The sequence below is a fragment of the Ovis canadensis genome, chromosome 2 (assembly GCF_042477335.2).
Source record: "Ovis canadensis isolate MfBH-ARS-UI-01 breed Bighorn chromosome 2, ARS-UI_OviCan_v2, whole genome shotgun sequence".
Taxonomy (NCBI): domain Eukaryota; kingdom Metazoa; phylum Chordata; class Mammalia; order Artiodactyla; family Bovidae; genus Ovis; species Ovis canadensis.
The window spans coordinates 157,233,869-157,259,756 of record NC_091246.1 but is presented as its reverse complement, the minus strand read 5'-3'; the positions used below and the strand labels follow the sequence as shown (position 1 = coordinate 157,259,756).

Below are 25,888 nucleotides of genomic sequence, written 5' to 3'. Positions count from 1 at the left end.
CTAGAAACAATGACCTACCCAGCATCAGTGAGCATGTTGGATGCCCAGGCTGTGAACCTAAACTACCATTTCCTACTTAAAAAAAAAAGAACAAGTTGAATTCAACAAACACAATGCCATCACTAAACCCAGCCAGTGGGAAATTAGAGGTCAAATGGCTGGGTTCTCAACATATAAGCTATAAGGAAAGGAAAGGGCTAGAGGGGTAACCTAAGGTTTAAGAAACTTCGAAAACATAAAAAGAAATGCAAGACTAAATTACAGAAGCTCGATATGAAACCACACAGACAGGCAATGAAGCAGTTACTACAGAAGTCAGGAAGCTGGTTACCTCTGGAGAGAGAGAGATGACAAGTAAGGGACACGGCAAGGAGCTCTCGGGGGCTGCTACTATTCTGTTGATTTGCATGGTGGTCACAAAACATATTCGCCTTACAAAAATTTACTAAGCTATGTATACTTTGTGTGATATCTGTATCTGTGTCTTACTTCATATAATAAAAAGGTAAAAAGAAGAAAACAAAAGAGGGATGTGTATTATTTAAACAAAGGTGCAAACTAACACACACCCACTCTCAGAGGCAGTAACAACAAGTATCAAATCTATATAGGCAAAAATTTGTCCAGGTTTGTGTTACAAACAAGTTTATATAATAATCTTCTGAAATGTCAACTACTTTCTATCTTCAGTGGGAATATTGTTTTTTCACATTCCAAGTTTATTAACTTTTATTCGGGAAATAGGCTTCACTTCAGTCGCTCAGTCGTGTCCGACTCTTTGCGACCCCATGAATCGCAGCACACCAGGCCTCCCTGTCCATCACCAACACCAGGAGTTCACTCAGACTCACGTCCATCGAGTCAGTGATGCCATCCAGCCATCTCATCCTCTGTCATCCCCTTCTCCTCCTGCCCCCAATCCCTCCCAGCATCAGAGTCTTTTTCCAATGAGTCAACTCTTCGCATGAGGTGGCCAAAGTACTGGAGTTTCAGCTTTAGCATCATTCCTTCCAAAGAAATTCCAGGGCTGATCTCCTTCAGAATGGACTGGTTGGATCTCCTTGCGGTCCAAGGGACTCTCAAGAGTCTTCTCCAACACCACAGTTCAAAAGCATCAATTCTTCGGCGTTCAGCCTTCTTCACAGTCCAACTCTCACATCCATACATGACCACAGGAAAAACCATAGCCTTGACTAGACGGACCTTAGTCGGCAAAGTACTGTCTCGGCTTTTGAATATGCTATCTAGGTTGGTCATAACTTTTCTTCCAAGGAGTAAGCGTCTTTTAATTTCATGGCTGCAGTCACCATCTGCAGTGATTTTGGAACCCCCCAAAATAAAGTCTGACACTGTTTCCACTGTTTTCCCATCTATTTCCCATGAAGGGATAGGACCAGATGCCATGATCTTCGTTTTCTGAATGTTGAGCTTTAGGCCAACTTTTTCACTCTCCTCTTTCACTTTCATCAAGAGGCTTTTGAGTTCCTCTTCACTTTCTGCCATAAGGGTGGTGTCATCTGCGTATCTGAGGTTATTGATATTTCTCCTGGCAATCTTGATTCCAGCTTGTGCTTCTTCCAGTCCAGTGTTTCTCATGATGTACTCTGCATAGAAGTTACATAAGCAGGGTGACAATATATAGCCATGATGTACTCCTTTTCCTATTTGGAACCAGTCTGTTGTTCCATGTCCAGTTCTAACTGTTGCTTCCTGACCTGCATACAGATTTCTCATGAGGCAGGTCAGGTGGTCTGGTATTCCCAGCTCTTTCAGAATTTTCCACAGTTTATCGTGATCCACACAGGCAAAGGCTTTGGCATAGTCAATAAAGCAGAAATAGATATTTTTCTGGAACTCTCTTGCTTTTTCCATGATCCAGCGGATGTTGGCAATTTGATCTCTGGTTCGTTTGCCTTTTCTAAAACCAGCTTGAACATCAGGGAGTTCACGGTTCACGTATTGCTGAAGCCTGGCTTGGAGAATTTTGAGCATTACTTTACTAGCATGTGAGATGAGCGCAATTGTGCGGTAGTTTGAGCATTCTTTGGCATTGCCTTACTTGGCTTCACTTACCAAGTCATAATTAGAAATCAAGTATTAAAATAAAAGTAACAATATCTTATAATATGTTGGTCCTTCCTCTCTCCTACTTCAATTTTACATACGTTTCATGGGTGAAGGATATAGAACAATTATAGAAACCAAATCAGTGTTTCCCAAACACTGTGCAGTATTAATCACCAAATAAGAAAAATTAACACCATAAAGCTATGGACCTTCTCTCACAAAACTTATTTAGCACAATCCCAATAATCATATTAACAGGTTTTCTTCTTAGCGTGGAGAGAGTGGTGACTATATATGATTAAAGTCCTTATTTTTTCAAAACCACACAAACACAGATAAATATAAAAATTCTATAAAAGGAAATTTAAAATAAATATGAAAATTCAGTAAAATGGAACTACCCCTACAGAAGAGAAAAAACATATTAAGCTCCAAGAGTTTAAGAAAAACAGCATGATCCTGCTACATGCATAGGCAGAGAGATCAATGAAACTAAACAGATATCCCAGAAATAAACTACAATGTATTTAAGAATTTATAAGACAAAAGAAATCAAAAGAAAAAATTTGGGACTATTCAGTAAAATTGCAATGACCAGTCAATGTGACAGAGACTGCTTATTTTCCACTAAAATTCCTTCTTCACTTCTTGGGCACATGCTGACCAGAACAGATCGCATTCCCCACCCCCCTCAACAACTAGATGTGATCACAGGACTAAGTCCTCACCAGTGGAATTAGAAGTGACATGTGATCACTTGCCCTGGACTTTCTCCTTCATCCTTCACTCGGAAGGAACCCAGCTACAATCATACCGATAACTACAGAGCCACAAGACAGACAGAACCTGCCTCCCAGTGACCAGTGGATATGGGTGGTTCTGCAGACTTCCTTTGCTCACACTGGAACTGTTAAGTGAGGACAAAAATCAACTTCTCTATTCTTTGACCCATAACATAGTTCAGTTCCTTGGTTACAGCAACTCAGCCTTATCTTAATTAATAGAGCACCTACAGAAAAACTGAGTTAGATTCATACCTAACATTCCAGGTGGATCAAAGATTTACATCTAAAAAAAAGAACAACATGACACTGCAAGGAACCATGAAATCAGTTTTTAGCTCTAAGAATGGAAACAGTCTTTCAATCATGATGCAAAATCCTGAAGCCAAAAAAAGGTTGATTATATATTTATCTCTATAAATATCGGGGGGGAGGGGGAGGGCAGGCCTGTGCCCCGTGACTTTCGGGATCTTAGTTCCCTGACCAGGGATCACTCCCTGGTAGTGTCCAGTCCTAACCACTGGATCACTAGTGAATCCCCTCTATAAATATTTTTAAACATTTTTTATTGACTATCTCTTCCACTATAATGTAAGCTCCGTGTAGCAAGAATTGGGATCTATTTTCTTTACTACTGTATAACCTAATGCCTGGAACAAGTGCTTAATGCATAAGAGGGATTCAATAAATACCTGCTAAATAAATTGATATTTAAGTATACAAAATCTGGTGGCTCAATGGTAAAGAATCCACCTGCCAATCAGGAGACACAGGTTCAATCCCTGGTTTGGGAAAATCCCCTGGAGAAAGAAATGACAACCCACTCCAGTATTCTTGTGTCTTGTGTCCACTGCACCACCTGGAAAGCCCCACTCCAATATTCTTGTCTGGGAAATCCCATGGACAGAGGCGCCTGGCAGGCTAAAGTCCATGGGGTCACAAAGAGTCAAACATAGCAAATAAAAAACAACAACAATAAAAACAATAAATATAATTATTTTTATACAAATGAGCAAATATAAATATCACAAGGATGGGGTGCTAATTTGTTCTTGTATAGGAGCTCCTGTGATCTGATAATAAAATAGGAGCTCCTGTGAATTGATAATAAAAAGATCAATAACCCAATAGAAAATAGACGAAGGAATTAACACATAGGGAACAGAACAGGAAATATAAAAGGTCTTTAAAACTTATGAAAATATGCTCAGTGTCAATCAAAATAAGAAAAATGCAAATTAAAGCTCCATTAAACTGTCATTTTTCACCTATTGATTTGGTGAAGAAGAAAACCTATCCGTTTAACAATTATACTGTGACTGGCATGGGTATGAGGAAGCAGGGTTCTCATCCATTGCTGGTGGAATCTAAAATTTTGCAAGTTCTATGAACTTGCAATTTTGCAATAAATTTCAACCCAAATTAAAAACTGCATAATTCTTTGACCCAGCAATTCCACTATTAGAAATGGATCCTACAGATACGTTCACAAGCATGTTTAACATGATATATGTACAAGATTATTCCCTACAGCCTGGTTAATGATAATAAAATTGGAAATGATCTATATAGTCATCAATAAGGTACTGGTTAAGTAAATTACAGCCCACCTCTAAATGGGACTAGGCTTCCATTAGGAAAGAATGTAGCATTAATAACTTCTAAGAAACAGTATTTCAATGAAAAAAGAACAAAATGGTGTATGTTGTTACCACCTGGGTTAAAAAAAAAAGAAAGAAACTGCAATAATCTTTAAATTATATGTTGATATATATACCTGAAATCTCTGAACGAATACATCAGAAATTGGTAACAATGTTTGTCTCTAGGAAGAATACTGAGAGACAGAGGACTTATTTTCCACTCTTTTATACCTTTTAAATCTTATAAACATTGATTATTAGATTCCTAAAACTAAGTATTTTATAAAATAATAACAATACAAATATTCATTCCTGGCCCCTGATATCTAAAAACTTTTCTGGTGGTTCTCACTGTCAACTACACTAGGAAGTTATTGAGCTGAGCAATTTTAACCCTGTCTCATGATTAAGAATCACAGGGCTAGCAATTAACTAACACCATCATCTCCTCCTTCTCCCTCAAATAAATATATATGCAAAATAAAGTCAAGTCTCTTAATTCCATTCCTATTCTTCATCACCTCCTCTTAAAACTCATTCAACCACATGCCACCTTAAATGGGCATGAAAACATCTCAAAATGCTCCAAGGACGGTAGCCAGAACTAACAACTCTGCTAATATATTAACACAGCCTAGTGCCAAAGTTCCTTCCAGGCATCCAGGAGATGAAAACTTGACATAACTGACACCTCGGCAACAGCCCCAGGCTGCACATCATCTGCTTGGAAGATAAAAACTCATATCCTCGATGACTAAATGTCCAATGTCAACAGGCAAGGCTTTTGTTTCTGCCCTAATGTGAAAGTACCCCCCCCCCACATCCCCCTTTAAATTTACAGGCTAACCCCTCACTTGACGACTGGTTGTTATTATGTTACAGCCGTACACACAACACTAAGAAGTCATTACTCATATTGAGAGTCTTCCTAAAAGGGAAAATCCTGCTTAAAAGGAAAAATCTCTAAAGCATATCACGTAGAAGGAAAAAACAAGCTGTAAAACCAAATGTGTAGCCACTTCCATCCGTTTTTAATTAATATACACACTCTGTGTGCCTATGAAAAGTCTGTATATGAAAAACTGTGTGTTCCAGATTATTAGCTATAGGTAACAGAAAAAAAAGAGGGAGGAAATTTTATCTTTATATAAGTTTATACTTTTTGAAATTAAATAAAAATACACTTTTACATAAAAAAGTAAAGTTTCTGAAAATAATAAATTAGAACGTTCCTCAAAAAAGGAAACACTTGACAGCTACTAGAGATCTTGCCCCAAAATTCTGAACCTAAGGAGGCTGCAGAAACCTCACGCTTCTGTCTCTGTGTACAAGACGCAAACCATATCCAGGCAAACACAACTTTTAATTCAGAGGCACACCCACCAACATTGAGCACTTCAGGCCTCTCCTCATAAAAATATCTTACAGACCCTATGTAAGATGTTTTTTGAGTTACCACCATAGCTTAACACAGCCTTAACAGCACTTCATCTTGAGAGTGAGACTTCTTTACATGGATTTCAAAGTACTCCAAGAAAGCAAATTATGAAAATATAGCTCTGGGAAAAAGAAAAGTATGGAGACAATTAAAAAATTCAGTGGTGGCCAAGGAGTGGGTGGGTGGAGGGTTTAATAGGCAGAGCACAGAGGATTTTTAGGGCAGTAAAACTTTTCTGTAGGAAAATTCTACTTAAAAGGAAAAATGGCTATAATAGGGGAATCTATATTATTATACATTTGTCCAAAACCATAGAATGTACAACAACAAGAGCAAATAGTAATGGAAACCATGGGCTCTGGGTAATTATAATGTGTCCACGCAGGATCCCCTATTGTAATGAATGGACCACTCTCCTGGGGAGACTGAGAGTCTGGGAGAGGTAAGCGTGTGTGGGGACAGGAATGTCTATGAGAACTCAATTCTCCTATGAATCTAAAACTGCTCAAAGACACAGTCTACTTAGAAGGAAAGAGGGGGGAAAAGTAGTGGTCCTGTAGGATGAAAGAATGGCAGAAGCACTTTATATACATATACATTTTTATACATTTCCCCTACAGGGAAATGGCAGTATCTGAACAACTTGGCAAAGTTGAAAGATAACCAAGCAGCGCCACCAAAAAGAGAAAAACTGCCTAGCTTCAAGGCAATGCAAGGATAAAGAGCCACTGGGTTTGGTCCTAACTTTCTCATGTTGGGTTCATACAAACTAACAACTGATCATTATGGCTCAGAATTTCCCATGTCATAAAAGAGGGGAGTTGTCAGAACTGCTCTACAGCCGACCCTGGTAAGGCCACTGAGAGCTCCTGGTAAAAGCTTGGCTACCTTAGAGCTGGCTCCCAGGCATCTCCTCCACGGTCCTTCCAGCAGTGGGCTCTTCCCCAAGGCTCCGTTCACTCACTCCTAGCGGTGGGCGAGGCACTCCTGGAGTCTCCAGGAATAAAGAGAACTCTCCAGTAGCTCTTGCGCTGGCAGCGTGATGCTCACAAGCGGCCCAGTGCTGCAGGAGGGAAGAAAAGTTAAGCTATTCAGAAGAAAAGTCTGCAGATGTGAATGTGCAGGCTAAAGAAAGTGCACACTGGACAAGCCTTTCAAACAGGACCACCAACCACAGCTGATTTACCATTGCAGCAAGGGCGGAAAAGGGTCCAAAACAGACACATGGTAGGCTGAGATCATGAGTCCACATGAATCTTAAATATTTTTCTAAATGACACAGAAGCCAGTAGGATCTGAGTTGGTAAACTTCAAAATCAAGTTCCTTTAAAGTCCATATACCACGTACTCTAGCCATTACAAAAACCAACCAACCAACAAAAACAATGGTTTTGCATATATTAATTATTTTATGGACCTGGGAAAAACAAGGTTCAAGCTGTCTAAAAATACAGAATGCAAGTCTCTCTCAGATCTCTGGCTGCTATGAGAGATGCCCCATGTACCAGAGTAATCAGTTTCTCTTGCTTCCACCCAGAATAACCTGATTTGGGTCCATTTCAACTTCCATTTTCAGCGGTAGAGAGATCTAGTTCAAAGACTCATAAAACAAAGGTGGGGTTAGAAGCACACAGAGGAAGGGAAAGGGGCTCCAGATAACTATCAAAAACAAACAAAAAAAGCCACCCAAGCTCCCTTTTCCTTTAGGAAGACTTCAAAAACATCAACATTTGCCAAAGGAAGAGGAAATTTTTATTAGAAGTAAACTTTCCCATTTAAAAAACAGTGAAAAACTTATCCCTTTCAGAAAACAGCATTTTTTTTTTTAATCTCAAGGACCACTTCGCCAAGAACACTTTCAGGTAAATAAATTTAAGCAGAAAACAAATCCAAAATACAGCATTCCTCAATAATTATCTGAAAGTAAAATCACATCTACCTTGGAATTGAAGGGAAATGTTTTACAAATAACTTCAAAAACTTGCCTCACTTTAGTTTAAATTCACAATCCAAATGAAAAGAGAATTGAGAATATAAAAATAAGATGGACAAAAAATATAAGATACTAAAAATAAGACACAAGAAAATATCCCCCCGTAGAAAGGTCAACCAGAAACTTGACATTTTCAGCAATCATTTAGTGACGTTAAAGAGTAAAAATCCATTTCTAGAGTGGACATCTTTAAAAACAAACTCCAGTTAAACAGTATCCACAAACCTTGAGTTTCAGAACAAACTGTTGAAACCTTGGTATTTTCCAAGATCCCGGGCCAAGGAAATTTGGCAGATTCACACCAAAGAAGTTACATTCACGTCTGCTAAAGACTAACTGCATTTTAGAAGGTGGCCAGTTCAAATGGGCCAGTTTGTCTCTGCCCTTCCTAGGGCCGGCCATGTCTTCAAGTTATAGGTACTTCTGGGGAGGAGCTTTAGATAAGCAAGAAAATGTAATAAATACTGGTGCATATTTTTCTGATTCTTTTTAAAACAGTGCTTTTTTCAAATTACAGATGTACTTCTAATTTCCCTGCCAATTTCCCAGCCCTATCACCTTTCCTGAAGGGAATTCCTTCAAGACCCTGTTCAGGCTCTCCTGCCTTGCTTCAGCCTTCCCTAATGATTGACACATTTTCCAGATCTTTCCATTCTAATTCCTCTGTATTTATATTCTACAAGACTCACTCTATATGACCTAGCACTTAATCCTCTGCCTTGAACTGCTTTTGTCTCAAAAAATAAATAAATAAAACTAGGCAAGGATCACATATTATTCATTTGCGCTTTCCTTTCCTCATGGTACCTAGCATACAGTTAGTGCTCAAGAGTTACTAGATAAAAATCAAGTCTTCAAATTAAGCATAGTTTATTATTTGCCTTAAAATTATTAGGCTCTCAAATAACCCACAGGTTGAAGTCAAAACTGTGGTCTACTATAAAGAACAAGAAGTCAGTAAAATGAGAGCAAAGGTGGAAAGCAAATTCCAAATACTTGACTCTTCAAATATTCTCCTCAGGACCCATCTCTGCACCAATCCATTCCATGCCAACAGCAACCATGACAGATCTCAACAGGTCTTGTTCAAAACCCCAAGAGCGTTTTAAAAAATAAAAACAAACAAAACAGAGGCATGTGCACCAATTTAAGTCAGTGCTATAAAATAAATACCTATACAGATCTCTTTTGATTTACGTGATTACATCCTAATAAACCCATTGTTGAAATGTCCCAAGCTGAAAACGCATGCCAGACATCGTAGATGAGCCCAGCCTATCTCAAACCTGCTCAGAACACTTACATCAGCTTACAGTCAGGCAAATTCACTCACCACAAAGCTATTTCAGAATGAAATGCTGAATATCTCATGTACTTTATTGAACACTGTACGGAAAGTGACAAACAGCATGCCTGTGTGTTGGCTGTTCACCCTGGTGATCATGTGGCTGACTGGGAGCTGCCGCTGCCCAGCCTCATGAGACAGTGCTGCATGTTTCCCATCGTTTGGTAGGCCAGGAAAAGATCAAAATTCACAATTCAAAGTACACTTTCCACCGAATGCGTATTACTTTCGCACCATCTTAACACTGCAAAATCGTGAAGTCTAACCATCGTTAAGTCAGACACCATGTGCATATAGCAAAGTGCTACAACCTGTCACAAAACTTTCACTGAACTGAGTTTTTTCCAAAACCTTGGCCAATTTACTTGTTTAGCTATGGACGTTTAATTATTGGCAACTAATCGTGCCTTGTGAAAATCCGACCCATAGTGGTTAGAGGCACATTCCTGTGAAGTGGAGGGTGAGCGTGAGGAAGGGGAAAAGGAGAAATCCAAAAAAACATTCTAACTCCAACTGCAGGCTTAACATAGTAGTACATTTTTCTTTAATCCAATTTACAAGAACATGCATAGTTTCTTAAAAGTTGTTGTAATATGATGGGACTGAGTAACAAGCAAGCATAAAAGGTACTTAAAATCAGACATGTTCTTGGCAGTCAATACAGCAGCTAAGCAACAGGAGAAAAAAATCAGGGCAAGTTTTCTCAACTTTTTAATTATAACTATATTCTTGGCTTCTAGAAGCTGTGACTTTCAAACACTACAGATCCTTGCCCTTTCAAGACATCATCCCTTGTATAGTGACAGATGTTAATTAGACTTATTGTGGTGATCATTTTGCAATGTACACCAATATTGAATCACTGTAATGTACACCTGAAACAAATATGTCAATTGTATTTCAATTTAAAAAAAGACAAAAGACGTCATCCCATACTTTCCCTGTCTATCCACCCAGCCTCACAACCCAAATAAACCATGGTGTATCTTACTACAGAATTACTGTTAACTGAAATGAAGCAGCATATGACAGCAAGAACCTAGACTTAGGAAAGAGTCAACCCAATTTTCCAACCTACTAAATGTGATCTTACATTAATCACTTAAGCCCTGTTTGTTGAAGTTTTCCTTTGCCATGAAACAAGGTTAATATCTCCCATCTTTAAGAACTGATGGCACGTCTCTGGTGGTTCAGTGGTAATGCTGGGGGCTAAGGTTCAATCTTTGGTCAGAGAACTAAGTTCCCATATGTTGTGGGCAATAAGCCCACACACTGCAACTAGAGAGCCCTCGCATCTTAAGTACTGGGCCCAAATGCTCTAGAGCTCATGTTCTGCAATAAGAGACACCCCAGTGCTGCAACTACAGAAAAGCACCCCCTCAAAAAAAAAAAAAAAAAAGAAAAGCCCCCACCTGCCGCAACTAGAGAAAAGCCTGCATGCTGAAATGAAGACCAAGCAGAGCCCTCCAAAAGAGCTTTAAAAAGTTAGTAAAAAATGCCAGCTATCATTTAGTTCTAGAGCTGTGCTAACTACACACTTTCATTATCTGATTTCATCCTAACAACACAAAAATGGAGAGGAAGGTATTAATAGTTCCATTTGAAAGATAAGAAAACAATGTTAGAAAGGTGAAGTGAGTCTGTCCCAAGATCACACTTTCCAAACATGTAGCAAAACAAGTCAAGTTTCTGAGTCCAAAATCTGTGTTAATTACCAGTAAGTTAAACCTGTATCCTGACTATTCCTAAGTATTGAAATGAGTTCTTGTAGTAGATAGTCTTAGTTCCCTTCCCTGTTTACTACTTCTTAAAATAATACAAGTTCTAAAGGAGCATGGTAGAAAAGCGTAAAGTATACCAATCCAAAACAATACACAAATCATCCAGGATACTACAAGTGTCCTCTTGTCTGGCTCTAAAATAACATCGCTGTAACCGATTATAATGTCAAGGATCCTTGAAGAATAATCTACTCCAGATACTTGAATATGTGGGCAGCTGCTGCTAAGTCGCTCAGTCGTGTCCGACTCTGTGCGACCCCATGGACTGTAGCCTACCAGGCTCCTCCGTCCATGGGATTTTCCAGGCAAGAGTACTGGAGTGGGTTGCCATTGTGGGCAAGGCATTATTTACAAGTAATTCTGAAGAAAAGCAACAAGAGATGTCAACCAGTTCCCAAGATTCCCAATCTCCAGTGGGAAAAAGAGCAGGTCACACGTCCTACATGACTGATGCACTTGGGGACACCACAGAGCCCACAGAACCAGGACAATCACATAAGCTGAGGAAAGATAAACGCTGACTGAATCAAGAAGTAGAGAGGAGCACAAGGGTACAGCAAATCCCCTTCTCCAGGGACTTCCAAACTCTCCATAGCCATTAAGCTTTGGGATTTGGGAATGAGAAACTGAAGTTTTCAGAAAGTTCCGCAGAATTCCCCAAATTATGAGCTATTAGGAAAAAGACCTTCCAAACACCCTTTTCCCATTATTATAGATACCTAAAAGAAACGTTAAAGAAATAAGAAACAAACTTAGTAGTATTTACAAAGGGCTATAGAGCCTATAACAAATGTTCAAATGCTGGCAAATGTCAGTGAGCATTATTGGGGAGCATTCCAATAGCAAGCCAAATCCAGCCCACAGTCTGCTTTGGTAAACAAAAGTTTTATTGGAACACAGCCCCACTTGTTCATTTTACGTAGAGTCTGCGGCTGCTTGCACATGAAACAGCAGAGTTGATCATTGTGACAGAGTCCATATGGCTTGCAAAGCCTAAAATATTTACTATCTGGCCCTTTGGAGGAAAGGTTTGTTGATCCCCGAAATAACCTGCATTTGGATCCATGAAGAAGGTCAACAGCACTACACAGAATCACATGTTGAAACTGCCATCTTAGAGGCCTATTTTGCTTTGGAAACGTATTTCCTGGAATACCACTCACACGATTCATACACCACACGCAATGAATATAAATCTGTATGTATTTTATTTGTAAGTGTGATTCATCAGTAGCAGCAGACAGGCCCACGAGCACACATTTATAACACAGCAACAGCTACAAGCAATCATGACCAATTCTCTCCTCTGCACTGCTATCATGACCTGGCTCTGGGAAATGTCAATCTTATCCTTCACTTCCACAGGTTAGCTTTCAACCTGACATCAGTGGATTCCTCTGATGTAGTAACGTCTCTATGTTGATTGTTTTAATTGTCACAGGAGAACTGCAACACATTTCCCATTTACCTTTTTTAACTGATTTTTTTTCTGGTAATTTGGAAAAATACAAATTTCTCAAGATATCTTGGGAAGGAATTCTACCCTGAAAGCACTATTCTCTTCAGGTATACATTTAGATTCAGAATAGGACTCCAACTCACTAGCAAAAGACTTGGGGAGAGGAGGCAGGCATGAGAATGAACCAAGTCTCCAGGATGTTTTAAGGAGACGATTGAAAAAGATTAACGTCTGTCTCTCGCAGAGTCGGACACGACTTAGCAACTGAACCCCAAAGCCTAGGTAGAAGATCAGCCAAGGCGGGGACAGGAAGAAGGCAAGATTTCCCTGGGATGGATTGAAGGTCCAAATATCAGAGCACTTTCTCTTCCAGAATTTTAATTATAAGTTGGCTTAGAAGAGAGGTATCTACTGTAAACCATGACAGGAGGGAGTACAGTTAAGTACCAGACTGTATTTCTGAAGATAACCTGCTAATAACTTATAACCTCAAATACCATCATCCAAAGTGGTTTGATGGCCCATCAAAATTCCATTTTTCTGTCCAATCAAAGGCTCACTTATTTGTGCCAGAAATATAAGCACAAGGATAATGATAAAACTCAAGGAAACAAACGCACTGGAATACGGTAGCAACGAGAGGGCTCCAGACTTGAACCAACGAGTTCTGGGTTGAGTCCTGCCCTGCCAATCACTACCCGGGAAGTCTTGGGCCAGCTATCTGAGCCACAGTCTCTCCCTTGCAGAGGGACAAAATGGACATCAGGACTCCCTTGTGGAGCTGCCACATGTGAAGCACAGGACATCCAGTAGGTGGTAAGAGATGATAGCTATTATTAAAAATTTAATATTTAAGGAGCAGGTGTAAGAAGAGGAAATACTGAGGAAGGTTGAGAATCACAAGGGTTGAATTAATAGGTTGAATCATATGAAATTGCCAAAATTTGACCACTATGACTCATAACACTAGTAATTTTAAAATAAATACTAAAAGAAAAACCTGAAAGGAGAAAACATGGATAACTAATACCCCATACTCATTCCCCCACCAGTGGCAGCCTAGAAGAAATCCAGACACCAGATGGGAAGGCTACAGACTAAAATAGAAAACACCTTCGTCAACTCCTCAGCAGATAGGAGGTGTGACTTCAGGGAAAGGAAGATTCGACAGAGACAGAGAGAAAGACAGAGAAACACACACACCCCCTCACTCACATGTAGCCCGTGTAACTCACTCGACCGCTCTCTCTTCCTGCTCCCTCCTCTTCTTTCCTTATTTCTTTCCCCACGCAAGACCAAAAGGTGACTTGTTAACCATTTTGGGAAGAAAATGCAGCATTTCTGGTCAGCTGATGTTACCAGCTACCTGCAGGCTGGTAAGGCTGCAGGCTGCAGATAAAGAAATTCAACAGATTCACCACATTTACCCCCTTAGTTTTCTATCTCCTTTTCATACCATAGGTATTAGTTTCTTCAAATCTTGCTAGTCTTCACCCAATTAATAGGTCTGCCGTTATTTCATGGTTATGTTAATTCCTGGATGAGATCTGAGTTTTGAGAAATCCAAAGAGCCCAATCCAAGGTAGCTCTATCCTAGCTATATTTAAGTCTCTCAGAGGTTCTGAGGAAAGAATCAGAGCATCTTGAGTAGAGAGGAATTAACAACAGGCAAAGGTAAGAAAGGAGGACCTCGTCATTTCTTCCACTGCCTCAATGCACTACTCTCTAACAGAACCAGTTTCACCAGTAGTCAGATCACCTCTCTGTTGGGTCCCGCTTTCACAGACGTAAATCCCATCCTTGCAGATCCTCCGTGCTCCCCGTTTCCAGGAGGATGGGTATTTTATCTGCTGTCTGGCAGGGATGTGGTAATCCTTGATGATTACCCTCACATGTAACACCATGCAGGCTTTCATCAGCGGATGATCTCAAAGCACTTTTTACAAGAGTTTGCAGGATTACCACCCACATGGGCCGGAACCAGATTTGCTAGTTTTCTAATGGGATGTTTGTTTCTCCAAAGCTTCACTCTGGGATTCCTGGGTCTATATATGTTACTAGACAGGCATGAGCAACGCTTCAACAGTGAGTTTCTAGAAAGTTAGGCACTCTGTATATCCAACGTCCTGCTGTATCTCCAATGCCTGGTTCAGCATCCCACTGGCCTTATGTAAATATTTGTGGCATGAACGAAGCTTAAAATTACAGAGAAACAAGAAGTACTAACCATCTCAAGCTCATAAACTTGATAAAGAAAACGTCTCAATCACTAAATGCTAAGTTTCTGTGCCGTGCTTAGTCGCTCAGTCGTGTCTGACTCTTCGAGACCCTATGGACTGTAGCCCACCAGGCTCCTCTGTCCATGGGGATTCTCCAGGCAAGAATACTGGAGTGAGCTACCATGCCTTTCTCCAGGGGATCTTCCCAACCCAGGGATCGAAGCCAGGTCTCCCACAATGCAGGCGGATTCTTTACCATCTGAGCCACCAAGGAAGCTAGACTTAAATTCAAAGCAGCACAAAATGTACCAAACTCTTTATTTGGTGGGAACAGGTTAACACAAGAAACACATAAAGAATTCTAGAAAAATCACTATTTCATAAAAGTAGTCTTCATTTTAGAATGGCAGTAAGTTTTCCTAGTACATTTATTCATAAGAAAACTACTCCATGGTTAAGTTCTTCAGAACTGTATCTACAGAAGTTTCCAGAAACACTGAATGGGGCTATTACAAAAGAGTAGTACAAAAATAAATGAACAGAGAACTAATGCTTTAAAAAATCATTCTTCCAGGACTTTCCTGGTGGACCAGTAGCTAAGACTATGTTCCCTATGATGAGGGGCCAGGTTTGATCCCTGACCAGGGAACTAGATCCTGTAAGACACAACGAAGAGCTGGCATGCAGCAACGAAGGATCCTGCATGCTGCTGAGGAGGACTGAAGGTCCAATGCATCACACTAAGACCCGGTGCAGCCAAATAAATGAAAAGTTTTTAAATAAAAGCCATTCTTCCAATGCCCTCTTGCAACTATTTGTTACCAACCTAAACAAAATTTCCACCAGATCATCCTTCCTAATTAAAGTTCAACAAGGATAAACTGAATAAAGGCAATCAACATTCTTTTTCTAATTATTTGGTTTAATTTTTATTTGCCTAAGGGCACATAGGCATTTCCAAGGCTAGGCGGGAAACTGCTTGCCCCTGTGCAGAGAAGGTAACAGACGAAAAAAGCCCAAGTAAAGTTTAAAGTAATTAAAATTGAACAAGATTTTGTATGGCTGTGTTTTCTTGTCGGGTGCTCTGTATGTGCACTACATGTCCATAATTATGTCTGATAAGCTATGCATTTTATAAGAAGTAGTTGCCAGACCTGTTATAAGTTATCTGAATAACTAACAGGCAAGCTTCTTGAAGAGAAAAATAGCTTATTTATTGTTCAGCTTTATAATAACTGGGTACCATACCATCCCTTCCATACCAGATAGTCAACAAACACTTGCTGACGGATGAACAATGAGATTAATTTGAAATAAGTTTAAAATCAAGAATCCAGTGGACTTGAGTCTACCACTGATGGAGCAGCCTTAAACATTAGACTTCTTCAAGCCCTGCTCTATTATCTCAATAGGATTATTTGCAGGGGGTCAGGGAGCAAATGGGAGGAAACACTGCGTGAATGAGCTGGGCGCGCCCCTAGACCAGGGCTACATGCCACTGGGAAGTCACCTGTGCTCTCTCTGGCTTCCATTTTTCCTACCCAGAAGTTGAGATTGGTGGTGTAAGTTGCAAACTTCCCTCCCACCTCAAAGATTCTCTGTTTAGGTATTTCATTTACAATTAGTAACAGGATTCCTCAAGAATTAACAGAAAAGACTACCTTTTTAATTAAAGTCGGTTTTCTAATCTACTCCTGTACTGAAATGCCAAACCAATCCACTCATTAAAAAATGATAACAATTTTCATTTAATTTAGCAATTTAGTTCTAAGCTCACAGAGGTTTGCTTTTAATTTCTTTTGGGGTTTACCTGATAGCTCAGTTGGTAAGGAATCTGCCTGCAATGCAGGAGATCCCGGTTCTATCCCTGGGTTGGGCAGATCCACTGGAGAAGGGACAGGCTACCCACTCCAGTATTCTTGGGCTTCCTGGTGGCTCAGCTGATAAAGAATCTGCCAGCAATGCGGGAGACCTGGGTTTGATCCCTAGGTTGGGAAGATCATTTGGAGAAGGGAAAGGCTACCCACTCCTGTATTCTGGCCTGGATAATTCCAGGGGGTGGCAAAGAGTCAGACACGACCGAACGACTTGCGCTTTCACTTTCACCAATAATTTGTTTCCCAACTGAAGGATAAGTGGGTAAGAAAACTCACAAAAGGGAGTAGAAAAACAGTGGGGCCGGAGGGTCTCTCAAGACCAGTCCCTCAAGGAGCATGAGAATGCATCCAGTTTCCAGGTCAAGGAATCTGGATTAACAAAACTAAAGTCAGTGTGTCCATCTCACCCACCACTCCAAACCTGCTCATCTTTGTTCAGTCTCATGCAATGGAACCACCAATGAACACTGGTGACCAAACTGAGGAGTTCTGCTTTCCGACCCACTGCTGCCTTTGCCCCAGCCCTGACTATCACCCACCAGCAGCACTCCAGCTCTTGCACCGGGGACCTCCTCGACGCACTCACCATCAGCGCCGACACTGGCTCCCTGACCATGTGCAGATGCCTGGCCCAAGACCCCCACAAAGCCTTCCAGTCATCACCCCACAGGTACTCAGATGGGACCTTACAGCTCCCTGAGGATATCTTGATGGTGTTCGCCTTCTGCCTCTGCACTTGTCTACCTGAAAGGTGTTTTTTTTTTCTTTCTTCTGTCAATTCCTATGCTTCAGGATCGGCTCAAGTATCACCTCCTGAAGGAAGTCTTCCCTGAAGCCCCCATGCCCACACCCTGTCTAAGAATATATGCTCTCTCATCTGTTGTTTCCAAATTTAATTATCACGGCACCTAAAAAAAATACTTCAATTTTTTTTTTTTTAATTTCACTGCATAGTGAGTCTTGAAGATAAGTAGCATTTTTTCACTTCTGAAACATCAGGGATAGTCTTATAAACAAGGGGTCCTTAATAAATGTTGATAGATGAATGGGTGAACCCTAATAATGGATTCAAAGAAGAACAGGAACTCTCTAAGGGAAATATGAACAGTAAAAATTGAGAAATAACTACGCTAATGGAAAAAAGGAGGTAGGCTTACTGGAATACATGTTTTGTGTTGTCGTGACTTTTCAGTCAAAGCAATAAAACTCCCCCAGAACCTAAGTTAAAGAGACTATGAGAGAACTAAAGCATTTTTTTTAATGCAAAAAGACAATATGTAAACTAAAGTTACACACAAAACCAGTTTCCTACTGACTTACATATGAAAACAAGGACGTATTCCCTGCTCCAACCGTTTAGACCATAATCTTTTTCTAAATCACACATATACAGAAAAGTATCAATAGCTTGAGAATAACACTCAAATATGCTAACACTGTAATATTACTGGAAATTAAAATGTCAATAGAATGTAAGAAGGGAAATAATTCATCTTATAAGAATAATGTTAATTTTCTTTCAGAGAAAATTATTCCCTAGGTGGTACATGAAGCCAGGCCTCCACATAACTCCCTAGGTGAGGCTCTCACTTAGACTGCAAGATCAAACCAGTTAATCCTAAAGGAAATCAACTCTGAATATTCACTGGAAGGACTAAACCTGAAGCTCCAATACTCTGGCCACCTGATGAAAAGAGCTGACTCATTGGAAAAGACCCCGATCCTGCGAAAGATTGAGGGCAGGAGGAAAAGGGGGTGACAGAGGATGAGATGGTTGGATGGCATCGCCAACTCAATGGACATGAATTTGAGCAAACTCTGGGAGTTAGTGAAGGACAGGGAAGCCTGGTGTGCTGCAGTTCATGGGGTCGCAAAGAGTCAGACACGACTTAGCAACTGCACACCATCAGGCTCTCACTGACTGGTCTCCTCCCAGACATCTTCAGTCAAGGTGCTGGGGGCCAGAGGGGGAAAAACGATGAGCTCTTCTCACCATGACAATGCTACCTTCTTAATGGTTCTTCCCATCAGACCCATTGTTTCAACCTCAACCTTTTTACACCACATAGTGGGAAGAAAAGAATACATGCCTAAATTACTATACAATTCAAATGAACTTAATAAACACAAAGATTGTAAAAGAAAGGAGCCCATAGCCAAAGTTGAATGTTAAGGAAAAGAGAAGGAAGGTCCAAGGAATAAGCTTGCTGGTTATTAGCACTGACTGCCTGGTATCACTTTACATTTATACACAAAGCTGCTTAATGCATGAGTCATTTCAAATCATGACTGTATTGATTCATTTAATATATTCAAAAAACCCTGCAATGAAGGCAACCTAGAAGTCTTGAGATGCAGATGATTCTCCATCAAGATAAGGGAAATAGAAGACATACTTCAAAAACTCAAAACCATAAATAAATGCTCAGAAAATCTGTACATAAAAAAGAATGAAATAATGCCATTTACACCACCAAGGATGCAACTAGAGATTATCATACCAAGTGGTGTAAGTCCGAAAGACAAATACCAATGTGATATCACTTATACATGGAATCTAAAATATGGTACAAATAAACCTATATATAAAATAGAAACAGACTTACAGACACGGAATAGACTTGTGGTTGCCAAAGGGGAGGGGTGAACTGGGAGTCTGGGGTTGGTAGATGCAAACTATTACATTTAGAATGGATAAACAAGATCCTAGTGTACAGCACGGGGAGCTATATTCAATATCCTGGGAAAAAACCATAATGGAAAAGAATATAAAAAAGAACAGATACATGTGGATAACGGAGTCACCCTGCTGTACCGTGGAGACCGGCACAACACTGCAAATCAGCTATACTGCAGTTAAACAACTGAATGAAAAAAGAAAAATGTTTCAAAATGCTACTGCTTTCTCCTTATAAGCGGGCAGAAGAATGTGAGATTTCTTAGTCTATCAAAATCGAACATAAGTTTAACAAACGAAAGATTCGAATTTACTGTTCTGGAGGATTCTGTCAATGAAAACTGGTGTCAACTAAAGGAGTGGCCCAGGAATTTGGCTTCTACCTTCACTTAGTTCAGAAGATAATAATATGGAGCCCAAACTTAAACTTCTACGTCAATGATCTCAGCTTCAAAATCAGTCTTATACGTTGATGGTTTCCTTTGGGGATGATGAATATGTTCTAATATTAGAGAGTGTTGACAGTTGAACGACTCTGTGGATTTACTAAAAGCCACTGAACTGTATACTACAAAAGAGTGAATGTTTCAGTGTAAGAACAAGTCAACAAAAACTGTTAATTTAAAACTCAGGCTTAAAGCTCTTATGCTTTTTCCTATATAACTTAGACCTTGAGCATATGTTGTAATGTGCCTGCTAACTGTATGAGCATATTCTGTCTCCTGATTCACTTTGTGCAAAGAGCCGAAACACTGGGATCACACAGTTTGGGAACTGAACCCAAGTCTGTCACTTCCCAGGCTCAGGGACCTTGGGCACACTACTGCCTGAGCCCCAGTCCCCAGCTACAAAACAGACATTACCTACCAGATGAGAGAATGGGCATCTGCAAATCATCACCACGCTCACACTGAGAGTGCGTATGTGTGCTTAATCCGACTCTTTGAGACCCCAGGACTATAGCCTGCCAGGCTCCTCTGTCCACGGGGATTCGTCAGGCAAGAATACTGCAGTGGGTTGCCATGCCCTCCTCCAGAGCATAGTCCCAACCCAGGAATTGAACCCAGACCTCCTGCGTTGCAGGCCTATTCTTTACTGTCTGAGCCACCAGGAAAGCCCCAGACTGACAGTAACTGGCAGAAAATTAAAACGGGACGGGCTCTAAGAATGACATATTAGGAATAAGGAGAAATAAAAGAATAGACGCAAACGCAGGAAGGAAGTGGCAAATGCAGTCAGGACCAAAGCCAGACTGCCCAGAATCAGGGCAGACTCCTCTGGAACCCCTTTTTGGTTCTAATGATGCTTTGGGGTAGTGGTGAGGTGAACTGGGATGATGGGGATCAGGCTAACCCCAGAGCAAGTGCTATTACCAACTTCTCTATATATACTTCAATCTCTGGATTCTTCAAGTAATTTGATGAGCAACCACAAAGCAGAGACATTTTCCATACTTCTATACCCCATCAAGTGTCATTAAGCATTCAGTCCACTAACAGAATTATAGCCTCTTGATTTGGTTTGCTATTAATCAGAACACATAGTTTGGCACCAGGATTCATGTTACATAGATTAATTCTATATAATAAAACACGCCTGAAGTTTCTTATATTAGCAGCCTTTGCATCACAAGCCTCAAGACTCCACACCTGTGATTAATTTACATCAGCACAAGCTGAAACTTTGGCTTTTGCATCATTTGTGATACTGCAACTCTTAAGAAACAACTTACCTGACAATTAATACACCTAATCTATATTTACCATCAACAAGCCAAAAGCCCAACTGGGCCAGAATTTCTACAGTGAAAGTCTTTATAGTGGTTTTAATAACATCATTCCTCATGGAAATGTGCACCATTTGCCAAGCAACAATTAAAGAAAAACATTTCATATAAAGTGTGTATATATGCACATTTGTATATATACACATATACACATATATACATTTTAAAAACATGTTAACTTTATGCCACACATGTTTCTACCCTCAAAAAACAATTCCAGAAGAGTTAAAAAGATCAATAAGTTGTTCTGTCCTCCCCCCAGGTAATGGCTACACCACAGCCAACTGAATTCTCTCACTTCAAGTTGCGTAGGAGACCAACAGGTTAATAAGCTATAGTCTTCTCCAGCAGCACTTTAAAGTGATAGGAGATTAGTAGGAAAAAATAAATTAGCAATTGTTGCTATTCACCATCCACACTGTCAACAATTCTGAGAAAATTCCACTGAGTTTCAGGTCACTAAACCCTTGTCCACTTTATAAGTATCTGTCTCTTGATTTGGCTTTTATACTTTTTAAACTCCAGAGGGAAATGATAATGTTCTATAAGTGTTAGAATGGCTCAGTTTCTAAAATTGGCAGGAAGGAAAAGGCTAGCTTCTATTAGTTCTAATTTTGAAAGCAGTAAGTATTGGGGGAGGGACCTCTGCGATAATAACCTTTTATTTATTTATTTTAGTTGCCTCAGGTGCATTTTTGTTGGTTCTATCAGCATTGCTGTGCAATCAGGTTTATTTTAAGACAACACATTCAACTGAGTTTCTTAGACTTATAGCCAAATTTAGACTGACTTAACCAGAAGGTGTCCTTCCATAGTTTTCATGTTGGATTTATGAAGAGTGGCTTAGATACATGTCGAGAAGCTATTTTATTTTAAACATAACTTTGTATGACTTTCCTACACACACACAGTCACATAAAATGCTTTAACTTCTACTTCAAGGTTGCAGTCAACTCCTAATGCCTTTGGCAAAGACAAGATCCAATATGTGAGGTAATTTAGGAGGGGAAAGGCAAATAAATATAAACATTATATGGAAATAGGGGCCTGTCAGGTTGGGAAAAGCTTCCATAAAAACTTCCATATGTGAATATATTCTCTCTAAAGAGAGGTAAGTGGTTCCCAACTCTGATGTTTGCTGCTGCTGCTGCTGCTGCTGCTGCTGCTGCTAAGTCGCTTCAGTCGTGTCCGACTGTGAGACCCCATAGACGGCAGCCCGCCAGCCTCCCCCGTCCCTGGCATTCTCCAGGCAAGAACACTGGAGTGGGTTGCCATTTCCTTCATGCATGAAAATGAAAAGTGAAAGTGAAGTCACTCAGTCATGTCCAATCTTAGCGACTCCATGGACTGCAGCCCACCAGGCTCCTCCATCCATAGGATTTTCCGGGCAAGAGTACTGGAGTGGGGTGCCACTGCCTTCTCCGACTCTGATGTTTATTATACATCAAATATCAACAATGGTAAGGAAACTAAGTATCTCATACGGATTTACTGTCATTTCTCAAATAACTATGAATTCATGTATATGTATATATCTCCACATGTAATACATATAACATGAATATATGGGTTACATATAAAAAACATGCAACTACAACCTTTAGTGAAGGCTCTAATTATTATCATTTTAGGAAATGACCAGCACTAGAGGCCCTACCCCACCCCCAGGGGTCCCCCATCATTAACTCTCTTCTCCTACACTGTGGTTAAAACCCAGAGCAGAAGTTGACGTGTCCTGCCCAAGTTAGAACTCAGGCCCTGCCATCTGCAACTTTTAGTGCCTTAGGCATATAACTTAATGTGCCTCATTTCCTTCATCTGCAAAATTAAGATAAAAAGAATTGGACCTGCTTCACAGAGTAGTAATCATAAGGGCCAAATGAATGAATACACGCAAGGCACTCGGAGAGAAGCTGATATATGAGCACCATGAAAGGGTAAGCCATTACTATTACTGATGTTGCTGTCATTATTAGAACCAGAATCTTGACTTTTATGATACTCACTTCCTTTCTTAATAGTTCTTACCTTCTAATGGACTAAAAAATAGTTACTTTTTGTCTTTGAATTCCTTTCTCCTCTCACTATGGAAGAGGTAATAGAGTGCATAAGAGAGGGTGGTGCTGAACAAGCTCTAATGGGCATCAGAACTTCTCAACCTAACTAATAAATAAGAAATGACTTGCAAAACTCACATGGAACTGCAACCTATCTCCCCGCAAAGGTAGGACTGAAAACCAAAGGCCAGTCCAAGGATCCCTCAACCAGCAGAGTCTATCCACAGACAAAAGGGAAACTTTCACACTGATGACAAGCACATAGATTCCAGGGCTTCCCAGGTGGCGCTGGTGGTGAAGAACCCGCCTGCCAAGGCAGGAGACATAAGAGACTCGGGTTCAGTCCCTGGGTCGGGAAGATCCCCTGGAGGAGGGCATGGCAACCCACTCCAGTATTCTTGCCTGGAGAATCCCATGGACAGAGGAGCCTGGCAGGCTACAATCTACGGGATCGCAGAGAGTTGGAAATGACTAAAGTGACTTAACACGTAAGCACATAGATTCCACACCCTCCAGGGCTAGCTAGAGCAAGTCACCAACAATCAACTAGCCAACTGACATCTTGAATTGAATACACATACTGTTCTTTATCAGTAGAGATACATATGTGAACATCTATCAAGAACACTAGAGTCATTTATACAGTAAAATCTAAAAATGAAAAGCAAAGTGTCCCATCTGGAACTCAATCAAGTCCTTCAAACGTGTAAAATTAACACAGTGATGCCCTGACATTCAGAAAAAGCTAAGCTGAAGAGCAGTGCAAGTGTGACGTGTTAAATAAAGGCCATTCAATAGCAATGAGGAATCACATTTCCTCAGAACGGTCTCTCTAGTTGCCAGTCAAATAAAAACTATACTAAGAAAGACCACATACTTTTTTTTTAAAAATGCCTTAATATGAAGGCTTCACCTGAAGAGCATAGTCTGCTGTGGGTCTTACTCTGCTACGTTTAGTCACAAGAGAAAAAAGCAACTTGAAATACTACTGCCACTGCCCCTTCGTGTGGCCTGGGAGGGAGAATCTACCAGCAGGAACCTTGAGATCGCTCGCAATCCACATGGAGTTTCTGAAAGGGGAACACAGGCGGCACCTAAAATCCCCACTTACTGCTCTCCCTTACACATTTTACCCAGCATCTTCATTCTGTGCTGAAAGCCTTCCATCGGGGGCAATGGGGCAAGTCTCACTCCCAGCCAAGCCACCAGCAGGTATTTTTGTCACGATTCCCTTCCCCCCAGGGTGCTTGGACACATATGTCCTGCCCTGGCTTTGCCCACCAGGAAATGACAGCCAGCTTCTCTCTGCCAGCAGGACTGTTTTCTTCAGCTCTGAGCCCCAGGCCCTGGCATGGTGCCTGAAACATGGCATGCGCTCAAGGAAGGTGCTAAAAACTAACTGACTGTGTGTCTCGCCTCTTCCACGGAGCTCTCCTGGATTTAAAAGCAGTGTACAACCTGACCCTCCCTCATTCTGACAGGTCTAGATAAAGAATGTCCCAGGTCCTCTTCTGGATGCCCACTGCAATGACAATGAATCACTGGTTCTTTACAATTTGTTTCATTCAAACTGCACCCAGGAACAGCAGCAGCCTTAAGGAAGCTAATTCCTCAAGCTTTACATTTCTTTCACCTGTAAAATGAGGCTACAGATACCAACTTCCTAATATATATGAAGTCTGTGGCATAAGACTTAACACAAAAGTTGATATCCAAATTATCTGTTCCCTCTCCATCACATATCACACATTAAAAAGTCAAAGCAAGGACTTCCCTGGTGGCCCAGCGGCAAAGACTCCGTGTTCCCAGTGCAGAGGGCCTGGATTCAATCCCTGGTTGGGGAACTAGATCTCACACACTGCAACTAAGAGTTCACATGCCACAGCTAAAAAAAAAAAATCCAAATGCTGCAAAATAAATTTTTAAAAAGTCAAAGCAACTTGCATTTCAAACTCAAAGGAAACGGAGACAGGACTAGGGTACTGGAACCTCTTCGGAGTTGCTTTCTACACCACTCAAATTGCACTTCTTTCCTTCCCTCCTCTGGAGACCCCAGGGCTTACATGGCTGTGGGACAGTAAGTGCCCAAAGTCAGGTCTCGGCTCACAGCCTGGCTGGCCCAGGATCCGAGCAGAGGGCTTGACTCGGAGAATGGGCTCAGAAAGCACACAGAGAATGAGCAGAGCTGAACCAAGCCTTTGTCACTCTTCAGAATGAGATTTTTTTTTTTTTTTGCTAAGTTTGAGCATGGAAATTCAAAGATACTTGGAGGGTGGCGGAGGAACTAGAGCAAGACATCTGCGACCAGTGACTTCTCCTGGTTCTTCAGTAGAACTCTCACACTTTAAGAATCCTAACACTTAGATACATTTTATAGAAATTAACAAGTTCCTATTGTCACAAACCCAAATTAGCGCAGACAAATAGGCCTGGAAACTACCAGCCAATTTCATTCTGTGAGTAACCATTAGGTTTTAATCAGATGTGGTTCAATTTCTGGAACAGTGAGCATTAAGAAGGGTTCCTCAAGGAAAGTGGGCAAAAGGGGAGGAAGGAGGCGGAGGAGGGGGAGGCGGAACGGAACAAAAGAACCGCCTCCAAGCCAGCCCTGTAACACGGACTCTTGACTCTGCCCCTCTCTGCAGCTGCTGTCTCCGGCAGTTGGCACGGAGCACTGCCAGTCTGGGACCGGCTTCCAGTGAGGGCAGCATGGTTTTATTGGCCACTGAGGCAGTGCACACACCATTAATGGAGTTTTTATCTC

At 40.8% G+C, this 25,888-nt stretch overlaps 1 protein-coding gene across 2 annotated transcripts in view; it reads right to left on the bottom strand.

Annotated features, from left to right (window-relative positions):
• ACVR1 (activin A receptor type 1) overlaps nt 1-25,888 on the bottom strand; it is a 139,173-nt gene that overhangs the window by 72,829 nt on the left and 40,456 nt on the right. For both annotated transcript variants that reach the window (XM_069577497.1, XM_069577498.1), the window contains one exon: nt 6,819-6,993. The gene's annotated coding sequence lies outside the window, so the exon portion shown is untranslated. The remainder of the gene's footprint in view (nt 1-6,818; nt 6,994-25,888) is intronic.